The sequence below is a fragment of the Stegostoma tigrinum genome, unplaced genomic scaffold, assembly GCF_030684315.1.
Source record: "Stegostoma tigrinum isolate sSteTig4 unplaced genomic scaffold, sSteTig4.hap1 scaffold_194, whole genome shotgun sequence".
NCBI lineage: Eukaryota > Metazoa > Chordata > Chondrichthyes > Orectolobiformes > Stegostomatidae > Stegostoma > Stegostoma tigrinum.
In genome coordinates, this window is record NW_026728133.1 from 52775 (window position 1) to 68189 (window position 15415).

The 15415-nt window shown below is 42.5% G+C and overlaps 2 long non-coding RNA genes across 4 annotated transcripts in view; both read left to right on the forward strand.

The window, feature by feature from the left end:
- Positions 1–4454, forward strand: part of LOC132207882 (uncharacterized) — a 56301-nt gene extending 51847 nt beyond the window's left edge. For all 3 annotated transcript variants that reach the window (XR_009443951.1, XR_009443952.1, XR_009443953.1), the window contains 2 exons: positions 1770–1876; positions 2298–4454. This is a non-coding gene — a long non-coding RNA (uncharacterized LOC132207882). The remainder of the gene's footprint in view (positions 1–1769; positions 1877–2297) is intronic.
- A 1969-nt stretch (positions 4455–6423) lies between these two features.
- LOC132207881 (uncharacterized) lies at positions 6424–14588 on the forward strand. Its single transcript, XR_009443950.1, has 2 exons — positions 6424–12361; positions 14180–14588. It is a non-coding gene; the product is annotated as an uncharacterized LOC132207881 (long non-coding RNA).
- The last annotated feature ends 827 nt before the right edge of the window (positions 14589–15415 follow it).

Sequence of the window (15415 nt, forward strand, 5' to 3'; positions counted from 1 at the left end):
CAATTTACCAATTGTGCCCCCCATGTTCAAGTCTGAATCGTTCATCTATAAAATAAATTAAAGGGGCCCCAAAATCAAGCCCTGTGAAACACCAATGGAAATTGCTTTCTGTTCATAAGCACAGCCATGAACAATTACCCTTGTTTCCTGCCACTAAGCCGATTAGTCAACACATTACTCCGTATCCCATGACCCATGAGCTTTCACTTTTTTGCACTTCTCAGGTGGGACGTTATCAATTGCTTTGCTAAAATCCATGTCGACAAATTCATTGCGCAACCCTCATCGATCCTCCTTGCCACTTTCTTAAAGAATTCAACTAAATTTGTAAGTAATGACCTTACCTTGACAAAGCCGTGCTGACTATCCATGACTAGTCCATGCCTTTCTCAGTTAGTTTATTTGATCTCTCAGATCGATTTTAAAATTTTCCCACCACTAACGTAAGACAAGCAGGCTTTTAATTGTTTGGCATTTCCTTCGTACCCTTTATAAACAATGGAACCACATTTATATTCCTTCTCTAATTGATTTAAAACAAAATTTGCCCTGAGGATGATTAGTTTAGTCTTGCATGTGCTGGTGCTACCCTCCTAATGGAGGAAGGGGGACTTTTCATCCAAATTCCCTACTTGTTTCCTTTGTTTTAATTTTCTTTTCTTGTAAATATTTCACCCAGTTCCCTTTTAAGTGAAGCACTAGATTTTGCTTGAATAATCACTTGCAGTAAAAGCATTCCCTATTCCATTATATGGAAACTTTTCCTCTAACTTTCCCATCATTGTTGTGTGAACAAATCCTGGCCTGAATCACAAGAAACAAACTGTGTCTCTTCAGAATTTTTTTTTGTTTGTTAGGGGTCTTATCTCATGAAAAAACAAAAATCAAGCTCTGTTTTTCTGAAACTGGAACAGCAACATTAGAAGCTGCAAGTTCTTCAGTATGTTTGGGAGATCTAGAGTGAATTGTCCCGGAAACCAGATGTTCCACAACATGGTTCTGTGCTCGTGACCATTGGCCTTGAGATTGGTCTCATCTGTCCAGTATTGGAGAATCAGCCTTTGCCTGCTAGAATAGACCAATCATAAAGTCACCAATTGTAAGAGATGCAGTGTTTACCTTCCCTGCATTTGACCTTACTATTGAAATTTTTTTTACAATTATGTGGCTTCTGTCAGATTCTAGTAACTATTTGGAGCCACAGGTGAGAGCTGGTGAAGGTGAGGATGAACCCAGCATGAGCTGCTCAAAAAAAAAGTGAATCAAACAATTTTTTTTGCCCTCTCTCTTAGTCACTCCAAATCCTCTTGAAGCATCTTTGTATCTTCCTCTCAATTCTCATTTCCAACCAGTGATGTGATTTGTCAGTCACGGTGTTTTTCTGTAAATATGCCCATCTTCATCCTTTGTCCCCATCCACAGATTAGCACATTTAATATGAAGAACATAATATGAAAAACATATAGACCACATCAGATGAATTTCCCTCTTCAATACTTCTGATATCTGATAAATAGAGGCCTTCTAATGGGCATTAACATGTTGTGTCAGCATTGCTTGACTGTTGCTTAAGGTTGCGGTGGTAATTAGTCTTTCTGCATTAAATGTACTTTCAATATTAGAAACTTAAGTGATTGACTACTTCATTGGAACCTAATACAATTATCAGTGTTTTTTTTTGACAGTGCTGATTGATTGGATTTACTAAATGGAAATGTACAGTGTTGCTTTCAAATGGTGATAATTTCTCAATGGAATTTCACGTGCAGGCACTCAGACATGAACTAATGGATAAGGAGGAGACAATCATAACTGCTTTGGATTCAGCCCATAGAAGGGCCAGAGGAGCCGCGCTGACACCTTCATGTTTAAACAGGTCAGCCACTTAATCTATTGCAGGAACAACCACTTTTCTGCAGAACACTTGGCTTTATAGAGGAGTAAGATTTTAGAAATAAAGTAATGCTAAGCTGGAGAGTGAGAAATAATGCAGGGACTCGTATGTTATTTAAAGAAACATGTTACAGCGCATGACAGAAGATTCTGTGACAGTTACTTAGAATTGTTTGTTGTGGGAACAATTGAAAATGTTTCCACTCACCTAGTGATCGTGGTAACTTCAAATTATTAGAAAATTTATAGATCAGCATCTTGAAATATGTTTTTGTTCATTTTCACAAAACGTTACATGACTTTACGTTCTGCAATGTGTTCTTAATTACCATATTCAAAAGCAAAAAGCATGTGTTTACTGTCCTACCATATTTTGGTGATGTATTGATGTGTCTCATTTTCAGAGGACACTTTTCTGCGTGCCACGAGATGTATATCAGCCATACCAAAATGCTGCCTTTGCCTGAGACAGGGAAGATCAACTGACTTTGGGGAAATGGAGAATCATTCATGAATCCAGTTACTTTCTGATCTGACAGCTTTGTGGCATCTGAATGGATAACAATTTGATCTGGTAATCTCAATTGATAGAGTGCAAATGTGTAGTGATGCATTTTGGGAGCTCTGGTAAGTGAAAGATGTTCACAATGACTAGTAGATCCCTAGAGAGCACTGAGAAACAAAGGGACCTTGATGTCCAAAAGCAAGAGTTCATGCCCTCTGCTTCTGGCCTTTCAGGCAAAGTTGGATCCAACACTCCACTGAGTCTTAGATCCCATGAGCTCTTGTTTTGTTGACCAGTCTGCTATCACTGACCTTATCAAAAACATATAGACCACATCAGATGAATTTCCCTCTTCAACACTTCTGATATCTCCTCAATAAAAATTAGATAAAATTTGCAAACCATGGCATTACCTCAACAAAGCCATGCTGACTATCCCCGAACATTCCATGTTTCTCCAAGTGCAGCGACATTTTGTCCCTTAAAATTCTTTCTGATAACTTCCCTACCACCAAGGTTAGACTGGCTTGTAACTTCTGGATCTGTCCTTTCTTCTTTTATATAAAAGTATGAGCGGTCCTCTGGCACCTTAGCTGTGGCCAGAAATGACTTGAAAAATCTTTGCCAGGACCTTTTGATATCTCCTCCCCTGCTTCATAAAGTCATGCAGTACAGAAACAGGCTCACTTGATCAACATCAATGCCAACTAACAAACATCAAACTACTGATCCCATTTACCTGCACTGAGTCATTACCTACCATACCCTGGCCCTTTAAATGCTCATCTGTTGCTTCTTTAATATTGCAAGCGTATCTGCCTTCTCCACCTTGTCAAGCAGCATATTACATGTTTGTATCACTTTTGGTGAAAACACTTGCCTCAGATCCCCTCTAAATAGCTGACAGTTTACCTGAAATCTATGCCCCCTGACTTAAACTCGTCTACTGGTTCTCACAATCAATCTATGCCTCTCATAATTTTGTATACGTCGATCAGATTTCCCCTCAGCCTCCTCTGCTGCATGGAAAACGCAATTAGCCTACCAGTTTCTCCTCATAAAACTTGCATTCAATCACAAAACAACACCCTGAAACATATACTATCAACCAACCTGGCCAACATCTCTGTCTCCGGCTTGCTACAGTGTTCCAGTGAAGCCCAGCACAAGCAGACAGAACAACACCTCATTTTCTACTTGGGGACCTGACAGCCCTCCAGACTTAACATTGAGTTCTGCAATTTTAGGGCCTAAACTCTCCCATATCCCAGCGCCCCCACCCCACACACCAGGCTTTGTTACCACGCAGCCTGCCACCACACACTCCCTGTTGTTAGTGACTAACAGTCCCCATTGACGACTTCCCAGCCTGATCATTAGCAACTCCTTTATCTGTCCACCTGTCTTTCTCTCTCTTTGGGCTCTATCCTATTGTTTACTCCCTCCCCCACCCTCCTCCCTATTTTCGGCATAGAAACTGATGTTTTCCCAGCCACCATCAGTTCTGAGGAAGGGTCACTGGACTGGAAATGTAAACTCTGTTTTTTCCTCCAACATATGTTGCCACACCTGCTGAGCTTTTCCAGCAACTTTGTTTTTGCTCGTCATTTACAGCATCCGCAGTTCTTGTGGTTTTTATCACTAAACCTGTCAGACTCATCAATGCTCTCTAATGCTCCAACTTGTTGCTCAAATTGCTCCAATAAGAGGCACCTGCTGTACACATGGTCATGCAGACCAGCAGGAGCACTCAGCATTTGACATGTAGCGTAGGATGCACCAATCATGGGTCAGATCTTAATTCCAGGCATACCTTAACTCAACAGAACACGGATCTTTGCTTTTAATTTACTCATTCTCCTGCTTAATTGTAGGGGACAAAAACCGGTGTTCACTCTCAGGTCTCTGCTGGTATGCCTGCTTTTCAGGGAGAGCCTTATCTCACCCACTCCTCTCAATAACATTCTCTGACTGTCACTGGGCCAACCCTCTGCTCTCAGTAACACTGTCTGCCCGTCACAGGGCCCTCACCCCCTCCTCTAAGTAATACTGCCCGTCACAGGGCCCTCGCCCCCCCCCCCCCCCCCTCAGTAACACTGCCCGTCACAGGGCCCTCGCCCCCCCCCCCCCTCTCAGTAACACTGCCCGTCACAGGGACATCACCCCCTCCTCTCAGTAATACTGCCCGTCACAGGGCCCTCGCGCCCCCCTCTCAGTAACACTGCCCGTCACAGGGACATCACCCACTCCTCTCAGTAATACTGCTTGCCATAGGGCCCTCACCTGCCCCTCTCAGTTATGCACTGACTGACTGTCACAGGGCCCTCACCCCCTCCTCTCAGTAACACACTCCGTCACAGTGCCCTCAGACTGTCACAGAGCGCTCACCGCTCCGCTCAGTCACACTGCCAGTTACAGGGCCCTCACGTGCTCCTCTCAGTAACACTGCCTGTCACAGAACCCTCACGCGATCCTTTCAGTAACACTGCCCATCACAGGGACCTTACCCGCTCCTTTCAGTAACACTGCCTGTCACAGGGACCTTACCCGCTCCTCTCAGTAACACTGCCTGTCACAGGGCCCTCACCCGCTCCTTTCAATAACACTGCCCGTCACAGGGACCTTACCTGCTCCTCTCAGTAACACTGCCCGTCACAGGGACCTTACCTGCTCCTCTCAGTAACACTGACTGTCACAGGGCTCTCACCCGCTCCTCTGTTACACTGACTGACTGTCACAGGGCCCTCACCCACTCGTCTCAGTAACACTGACTGATTGGAAAGGGCGCTCACCCACTCCTCTCAGTAACATCCCCTGACTGTCACTGGGCCCTCACCCGCTCCTCTCAGTAACACTGCCCGTCACAGCGCCCTCACCCACTCCTCTAAGTAACACAACTGTCACAGAGCCCTCACCCACTCCTCTCAGTAATACTGTCTGCCACAGGGCCCTCACCCCCTCCTCTCTTTAACACACTCCGCCACCGTGCCCTCACCCCCTCCTTTCAGTAACACTGCCAGTCACAGGGTGCTCACCCGTTGCCCTCAGTAACACTGACAGACTGTCACAGGGCCCTCACCCGCTCCTCTCAGTAACACTGCCTGTCACAGGGACCTTAGCCGTTCCTCTGAGTAAGACTGCCTGTCGCAGGGCCCTCACCCACTCCTCTCAGTAACACGGCCCGTCACAGGGCCCTCAACTGCTCCTCTTGGTAACTCTGACTATCTCCCGGCCTTAAACCCCTCCTCTCAGAATCACTGACTGAATGTCACAGGCCTCTCACTCCCTCCTCTCAGTAACACTGCCTGTCACAGAGCCCTCATCCGCTGTTCTGAGTAACACTGGCTGACTGTCACAGTGCCCTTACCTTGCCCACTTATCTGAATTAGAGACAATATCAATGTGGTTGCTTTATCAAGAACAAATACGGAGAGAAATTAATGTCACAATCAAAGTGAACTTGATTAGTAAGAGAATGTGATGGAATGTCTTTATTTATTTAATATAAGTATGTTATTACTGATTTTATGACCTGAAGTCACAGCCGTATTCAATCAGCTTCACTGTCTATATTTGCAACTCATTGACATAAAGTATTTAGTGACGTTCAAAATTGATCCCAATGTTTCCTAATCAGATTTTTTGAAAAGCCAGTGCCAGACTTTGTGAATAACAATACCTGACACCAGGTTCATAGCTAAAACAAAAGATTTTACAGTTTATGAACAATATAGTATCTTTTTTAAAAAAAGTTAAGCAAAAAGGTATTCTGACGAACGCCTATGACTTAAACATCATCTTTTTTGATTCTAGCCCCAATTCTAGCAAAGACAGAAAGACAGACAAACAGATTATAATTAAGGAATGTATCAAAGAGAAAAAACTAAATCAAGTGTAACTGGCCAGTTTACTTAACCAGACTGCATGATCTTTAAAATGGAAAGAACTGTGGATGCTGCAAATCAGGAACAAAAACAAAGCTGCTGGAAAAGCTCAGCAGGTCCAGCAGCATCTGTGAAGGAAAAAAAGAACTAAGATTTCAGATCTGTCAACCCTTCTTCTGATCAGGTCTGAGGAAGGGCCACCAGATCTGACATCGTACCTCTTTTTTGCCTTCACAGATGTTTTCAGACCTGCTGAGCTTTTCCAGAAATTTTGTTTTTGTCCATCATCTAAAATCTCACAGTCAGATGAGATTGTATGTTAAGTTAAAATCTGAACAATCTACAGATGCTGTAAATCAGAAACAAAAACAGAAGTTGCTGTAAAAAACCAGCAGATCTGGCAGCATCTATGGAGAGAAAACAGAGTTAACATTTTGGGTCGTATTACCCTTCCTCAGAATTCCTTATTTCTAAGTGTCACAGGATCTGAAACGTTAATTCTAACTTCTGTCCATAGATGCTGCCAGACTCGCTGAGCATTTCCAGTAATTTCTGAGCTTCTGTCTTGGTTTCTGAAAACATTGAGCTATGCAAATACCTTTCAGTAGGCTTTGGGGGATATTTAATTATTACTTGTAACAGAGGACCTCTTAACTTAGAATAAGTTGATAATGGGAGGACAACCAGTTGGCAATCAAATCTCTGTCCTGTAGCTTTTGCAGGGACAATCCTTCTGATTTAAAGACAGTTCAATATTGGTTTCTCTTTGCTAATGACTCATCAATAGAGTTTTCTTGGAAGAAGAATTGACCTGCAATTAACATCCAGACCTAGCCTCATAAACAAATATCAAATTGTTTCTTCTTTTTTCACATAAGCTGCTGCTCACAGTCCAAAGGTCACTCTCAGCTCACAGTTCACAGCTCCAAACCAAAAATGATAATGAACTTAAGTACTAGGAGGAGTAAGACAATTCAGCTCCTTGAGCCCCGCTGTTTGATATGATTGTGGTTGATCTTATCTCTGCTGCAACTTCAGTTTCCTACCTGCTCTCCATAATTCTTGAACCCATTATGAACTCAAAAATCGTTCTATCTCCTCTTCAAATTTGCTCAATGTCACAGCCCTCCAATGCCTTCTCAGGGAGTGAATTCCAGAGATTCATGACCCTTCCAGTGTAGAAATTTTTCATCATCCCTTTAAACCTTCTTTCCCTATGCTAAAACTATGACCTCTTGTTCTATTGCCCGCATGAGGAACCATCCTTTCCACGTCAACTTTATCAATCTGCTTGAACATATTATATCCCTCAATTAGATCCCTTCTCATTGTTCTGAACACCTGAGAATGTAGGCCGAAACTACTCTGTCTGTCTTAAGACGCATTCTCGTCTCTGGAATCATCCTGGTGAACCTCCACTGGACTGCCTCCAATACAATGACATCTCTCCTTAAGTAAGGAAACCAGAACTGTACACAGGGCTCCAGGTGTGGACTCACTAATGCCTTGCATAGTTGCAGCGACCTTCTTTTGTATTTGTATACTCTCTTTCTTGAGCAACAAATGCCAAAATTCCATTTCCCTGCCTTAATACCTGCTGTACCTGCTTACTGAGTTTCTGTGATTCATAAAACTAAAAAAAATGAAGGTTTCAATGCTGTTAAAATGAAATCCATCCAAGTAAAATTAAAATAATGATAAGAGGACATTAATAGAAAATGAAAACATTTTTCTCTCTCTGGAGAGCAATATTGAACAGGCTTCACATAATAATGTTATTTGTGAGCTTGGATTCTATACTGGAGGAATGCTGCGCAAGTTTTAAGTTTGAATTGTACACCTATACCGTGTGTAGTGAGAAGGACAAGACGTGGGTTTTAATCTAATAATTTTCTATGTTCTTCTGTTATAAATATACATAGGCATCCGTTTGTGAGCATTTTCAGTAATTGAATACCACAGTAAAGAGAACGAAAATTTATCTCACCCTGGAATCTGAATTGTCCAGTATCACCATCAACTGGGATCATAACACTTGTCATTTCAAAGGCCAAACCTGATATTACCACTCGATTCCTCAACTAAAATGGAATTTGATTCATTCAGTTGTCATACATGAATGACCTTGATAGTGTGTTGTAAATTATAAAGTGAAACAAAATAGCCCTTCACCATTTTTCTTGTAAAGCAAATCCATCATATTCGATTGTTGTAGTGGTATAAAACACTAGTAAGTCACACATTGCAAAGTCCTCCTGAATGTGAGCCAGACATTTACATAGATCTGTGGTTAACCTCAAGAGGCAACCCAATCTTGTATTTGTTTCCTTTTTAGGCCACTTTTCTGACAACAAAGACTTCACCAGTCTCCTTAAACAGCTGAGATCAGACTAATTACAAAGCTCTATTTTGTCCATAACCTACCCTTGATCAATGCTAAAGAAGATACACTAGCATTTAAATAAAATTGTATTTATAGAGTCAGAGAGTGATACAACACGAAACAGACCTTTCAGTCCAATTAGTCCATGCTGACCATAATCCCAAACTAAAGTAGTCCTGCCTGCCTCCTGCGCTCGGCCATATCCCTCCATTCATGTACTTACCTGGATGTCTTTTAAATAGTGAAACTGTACCCGCATCCACCAATTCTTCTGGAAGTTCATTCCACATATGAACAATCCTCTGTATAAAAATATTGCCCCTCGTTTCCTTTTTAAATCTTTCTCCTCTCATCTTAAAACTATGCCCCATAGTTTTGAAATCCTCCACAGTAGGGAAAAGACATTTGGCGTTCACCTTATCTAGATCCCTCATTATTTTATAAACATTCATCGGGTGACCCCGAAACCTCCTAAGATGCAGTGAAAAAAGCCCCAGTCTATTCTCACCTTAAATCTCAAAACCTCCATTTCTGGCAACATCCTGGTAATTCTTTTCTGAACCCTCTCCAGCTTAATAATATCCTTCCTTGAACACCGACCAGAATTGGACACAACAGTTTAGAAGAGGCCTCACCAATATCCTGTACAACTTCAACATGGCATTCCAACTCTTCTCCTCAAAGGTCTGAGTCATGAAACACCTTCTTAACTACCGAAAGAACTACAGATGCTGTAAATCGCGAACAAAAACAAAGTTGCTGTCAAATCTCAGGAAGTCTGGCAGCTTCTTTGAAGGAAAAAACAAAGTTAACGTTTCGGGTCTGGTGACCTTTCCTCAAAACTGGCATTTCCCCTCTTTGCTGTCCACTGTACCACCGATTTTGGTATCATCTGCAAACTTACTAACCAGGCCTTCTATATCCTCATCTAAATCATTTATATAAATGACAACCAAAAGCAGACCCAGCAATGATCCCTGTGGAACACCGCTGGCAACAGGCCTCCAGTATGGAAAACTTCCTTGCATCACCACTCTCCATCTCCTGCCTTTTATCCAATTTTGTTTAGTTTCTACTTAATTAATATTCCAGTAATAAACATCCCTGATGAGCTGCGGAACGGTCACCGCACCCGAAACGTTAACGCTGTTTTTGTTTTCCATCACAGATGTTGCCAGACCCGGTGAGCTATTCCAGCAACTTTGTTTTAGTTCCTGATGAGCTGCGACTTTGTACTTGACTGATTTCCAACATCACAAGTTCTAAAGGTTGGAAGAGATTGGTTTACCTTGACTTCCTAGCTTGAAAATGTGCCTTTTATGCAAAGAAACTGTACTCTGGGACAGTGGTTTTTCAGATTTACCTGCAGGTCCAGCTGTGAATCGGAGTTGAAGTAGTTGCAAGCACTGATGAATAGGCAGCTATTTAGCCTCTGGATGGAATCCTGTGGAAGCGACGAGGGTCTAGGTCATTGACTCGAGAACTGATGAGGGAACGGCTTGCCCCAACCAGCTTCCCTTCAGGGGAACGCCAGCCTCAGGTCGCTCCCCTCAAGGGGTATGTCATCCTGACCTTGCTCCTCTCATGCGTAGGCAGCTACATCTTTCTCCCCTCTGGCACATAATAGACCGGTGGCAAACCTGGTGGGATGTCACTTTCCATGAGCGGTTGGCTAACCAGAACCCAGCATGTGTACTAAGCAGCAGTGTCACTTGGGAGGTGATGATCTCTGTTACCATTGGCAACCAACCTACGATTATTGCTCGATCTCGGACCAGGATTGAGTGAAACACCATTAGCACGCCACTTCCCCTTCTTGATGTTGCACATTGAATGCCTTTGAAAGCCTGTTACATTTCTTAATGGTGACACCCCTGCCCACTGTTGACTCAATACCAGTTGTTGTGGGATGATGTATGTGTACGTCAGTTGCTCAATTGGGGACTTTAACTCGCAACGAAGTTGGGAAGTTATGCACAAGTCTTCTCACCATGGATTTAATCTGGCTCTAAGCAGAATTGTAGGTGGTGCCATCCTTCCACCTGATTAAATGTCCTCTATTTTCAAACTTGCCACAAGGGAAAGTACAAAATCCCGCTGTTTTTGTTATCAATTCATGGTTTTTAATTTTGCAATCAGTGTCGTAAGCAGCAGATTAGTTCAGTCCTTGTGAAATTGAAGGCAATGCAACACTTTAATTGGTCACTTTTTAACATGGCAGGTTCTCAGACTGAGGAAATGGTGAATGTTGTTGATCTTTAATGCAATATAATGGAGGAGAGAAAAATCTGGACTATAGAGCCCACAGGAAGAAAATTATAATCTGTCAGTGCTGCCTCCATTAGAACAATGCCAAGTAAATACCCGTCCCCATATCGAACAATAGAAGTTTCCTGCATATCAGAACATACCCATTGAGTGGGGAACTGACGAATAATGCAGGAGCACCATCGGATTGAAATACTTTTATTCTAAGAATTTCAGAACATGCTGGGATTTTTATAGCAAGCAATACTTGTGATGGAATATTCTTTTAATGTCAAAATGCTGCAACAGTTTGGAAGAACCAATATTAAATGGATATTATTGCAGATAATATATGTGAATTAAATAAAATTGTTTGCTTAAAGTATTTTGTAATTCGAATTGAATGTCGCATTTTTGTATCTTAGTTGTCTTCTGTTTCTAATTTTTCTTATTTTTATAGAGCAAGTATTGTCCTGGTCACTTGTAATGCTGCCAATTCAAGATTAACTACATGGATGGTCTCTATCAGTTGCTTAATCCCCGATGTCAGTTTGCAATCCTGAATCCAAGATTGTCACTTCATCTTTCAATTCTGTGTATAATCAAAGTCTGAGATCAACAGCTTTCATTTTACTATCTGGAAGTCAATCAGTGCAGATTTTGTTTGTAAACAAGCGTTCTGTATGTAAAACTGCTTCGTTTAATTAGATTAGTTAGTTAAGATTCATTTTAATGAAATGAATCATAACTAAGCTTCATCTCTTCCTCATTCTGATTCTGAACACATGGTATGTCACGCAATGGCAATTCAATTTTGCATTGGTGCCGGTTCAAACCATGTGTTTTCCAACTACAGATTGATACAGATGAAATTGTACCATTTCCTTTTTAGTACCATTCTCACCATACAGTGTTTCTGTTCATTACGTTTCTGTGCACAGTTCTGAACCAGTCCCCTTGCCCCTGAGCTTGCCAAATGTCTCAATGTTGTCATGACATTGTCAAAGAATTCATTCCTTGGTAGATTCAGAGATAAATTAATGTAACCTAGTATGTGTTAATGCCTCTGCTGTAATCGGGCGAAACACTCAGGCCATTGTCTTAATTTTTCTCTCTTGTATTTATATTGAAATGTTGACCATGCCATTTGCTCCACTTACTGGAATTGGACTTGTTACAGAAGTGCTGAACGTCAACTTGCCAAATACAATTGGATGAAAAGTATGAGGCCAATCAGTCTCTTGAAACACTTTCTCTATGCAATCAACATAACAACATTCATTGACAATGAAAAATTACGTACGTGCTTCAGAAGATTAGATTTGAAACAGAGATTTGTGAATATGAATGGAGCTATATATGTCCCCATCTCAGGCACCAACCTCAAGTTCACCTGGACTATCTACAACACCTCTGTCACCTTCCTGGACCTCTCTGTCTCCATCTCAGGTTACCACCCAGAAACCGATATCCATTTCAAGCCCACCGACTCCCACAGCTACTTAGAATACACCACCTCCCACCCACCTTCCTGCAAAAATTCCATCCCCTATTCCCAATTCCTTCACCTCCGCCTCATCTGCTCCCAGGATGAGGCATTCCATTCCCGTACACGTCAGATGTCCTTGTTTTTCAACGACCGCAACCCCCCACCCCCCACCCAACCACACACAGTGGTCAAGAACCATGTCTCCCACATTTCCTGCAACTCATCCCTCACACCTCATCCCCGCAATAAGCACCAAAAGAGAACCCCCTCATCCTCTCATACCACCCTACCAACCTCTGGATACAACGCATCATCCTCCAACACTTCCACCATCTGCAATCTGACCTCACCACCAAAGACATTTTTCCATCCCCACCCTTGTCTACTTTCTGGAGAGACCACTCTCTCCATGACTCCCTTGTCGGCTCCACGCTTCCCTCCAACCCCACCACACCCGACATTTTCCCTGCAACTGCAGGAAGTGCTACACGTGCCCCCATACCTCCTCCCTCACCCCCATCCCAGGCCCCAAGAAGACTTTCCACATCAAGCAGATGTTCAACTGCACATCTACCAATCTGGTATACTGCATCCGCTGTACCCGTTGTGGACTCCTCAACATCGGGGAAACCAAGGAGAGACTTAAGTGTTCTGCAAAGCAGTCCCTATGCTCGGTTCACAACAAACAACTGCACCTCCCAGTCGCGAACAATTTCAACTTCCCCTCCTATTCCTTCGATGACATGTCCATCCTGGGCCTCCTGCAGTGCCACAACAATGCCACCCGAAGGTTGCAGCAACAGCAACTCATATTCTGCTTGGGAACCCTGCAGCCCAATAATATCAATGTGGATTTCACAAGCTTCAAAATCTCCCCTCCCCCTACTGCATCCCAAAACAAGCCCAGCTCGTCCCCGCCTCCCTCACCTGTTCTTTCTCTCACCTATCCCCTCCTCCCACCTCAAACCACACCCCCATTTCCTTCCTACTAACCTCACCCCTTGACCTGTCCATCCTCCCCGGACTGTCCTATCCTCTCCCTACCACCCCACCCACACTCACCTCTACCAGCTCCACCTCTTCAACTTGTCTGTCTCCTCTCCAACTATCTTCCCCTCTATCCATCTTCGATCCACCTCCCCCTCTCTCCCTATTTAGTTCAGAATCCTCTCCCCCTCCCCCTTTTCTGATGAGGGGTCTCGGCCCAACATGTAAGCTTTTGTGCTCCTAAGATGCTGCTTGGCCTGTTGCGTTCATCCAGCTGCACACTTTGTTATCTCTATATCTCGTAACAACCTCATTGAGTGAGTTCTAGAGCGAATTGTGCAGGGTAGACTTAGGGTTTATCATTCTAACTTGCCAGTCCTGAAAGATGAAACTTGGTTTGTGTTGGATGTTTGTTTTAATAGCTATGAAAGATATCCTGAAAGGATATGTCAAATCTTTTGTTGAGAATTTTACCCATTTAGTCGCTCTAATCTTTTTCCTTTTTTAAAGTTTCCTTGGTAGTCATAAATTTCAAATATCTGCACAATTTTATTTGGCTTTGTATTGGTTCTCTGAGATTTTCTGTTAATGGCTCCATGACCTGCTAGCTCATTACAGAATTTATCATTGATGTGCCTGTAACAAAATCTTTAGTCTTATACTATATATTCCCAATTTCAGGATAAAGTCCAGAGAGACCTTTTAAAGGAAAGGGGTTTCGAAAGAAAACTTCAGTTCCATCGATCAAAGTCATGAATAGTTGATAAATTATTTGCATTTCATATTTCCAGAACCTAACCCGGAAGAGAGAGCCCAGAGAATTGCCAAAGCTGTCCTCAAACAGTCAACAGAAGTGAAGGAAAATTGGGAGCAATTGAAAATCCATGCAAGCAACTGGCAGAAACAGGTGGAAAAGGCATTGGAGAAACTTCAAGAACTGCAGAAAGCTCTGGATGATCTTGAGGCTCGTGATAACAGCTGAGGGGGTCCACACTGATTGGCAACCTGTGGGTGACCTGCTTATTGACTCATTGCAGGATCACATTGATAAAACCAAAATAAGTGCAATTACATTGCACTTCACTTATGAACAGATGTAACTGCAATGTTGTATCGAGACGATCAGTAATATGAGTACTTAAGTAATATTGATTGAATGGTTGTTAACTTAATTTGAAAATTAAAACTTAGTTGAGCATGCCTTCTGATGATATCACATCGGTAATATTAGTATAATTGAGGATTCTATTAGTCAGTGACATCAGCTGAGTTATCTGCTTGTTGCTATGTTATCAGGATTAAAGGTAAAGTCTTAGCACGCCATTTGGCCACTCCTTAGAGAGAGACAACTGGTTATGATTTAACCTGAAGATCACCATGCCTCGGGCAAGTAGAGGGGTTGAGGCAAAGATCCTTTGTGGTAAGCTCACTGGTGTGGCAATTGAGCCCTCTCTGCAGGGCATCACTTTGCATCACAAACCAACCGTTCAGCCAACTGAATTTGAATGGAGCTTAGGATTGTAGAGTAATCCATGCAATTGTATTTTTTTGAATGAATGTTTCTAACTGGGACTCTCTCACTGGCAAACTTTTTAAAAGCCAGCTCAGCCATACAGGTTAGATGAGTTCCTGATCTCAGCTGAATTTTTTGATCTGGGGTGGGTCAGCGTTAGGAGTTCAGTGATTGGAATGAATTCTCATTAAATTAGCGAGAGGGATACTACACGTGAATAGACCGATGTTTTGAAAAGAGGATGAGATACGAGCAAAAGTTTAATTGATGGAGAAGACCAGCCACAATCATCATCAACGGTGGAGCAGGCTTGAGCAGCCATGCAACATTGTGCTGCCGCTATTTGACTTGCTCCGTGAAGAGGAAGGAAAAGGGTCAAAGTTTCAAAAATGCTGAAGACCACATCATTCTACAACCTCAAAATTTGATTGTGTTCAGCATATTATCACTACTGGTACCCCTCTTTCCTGGTCTATCATCTCAGCAGCTCTACTCTGCCCAAAAGCTGGTTACC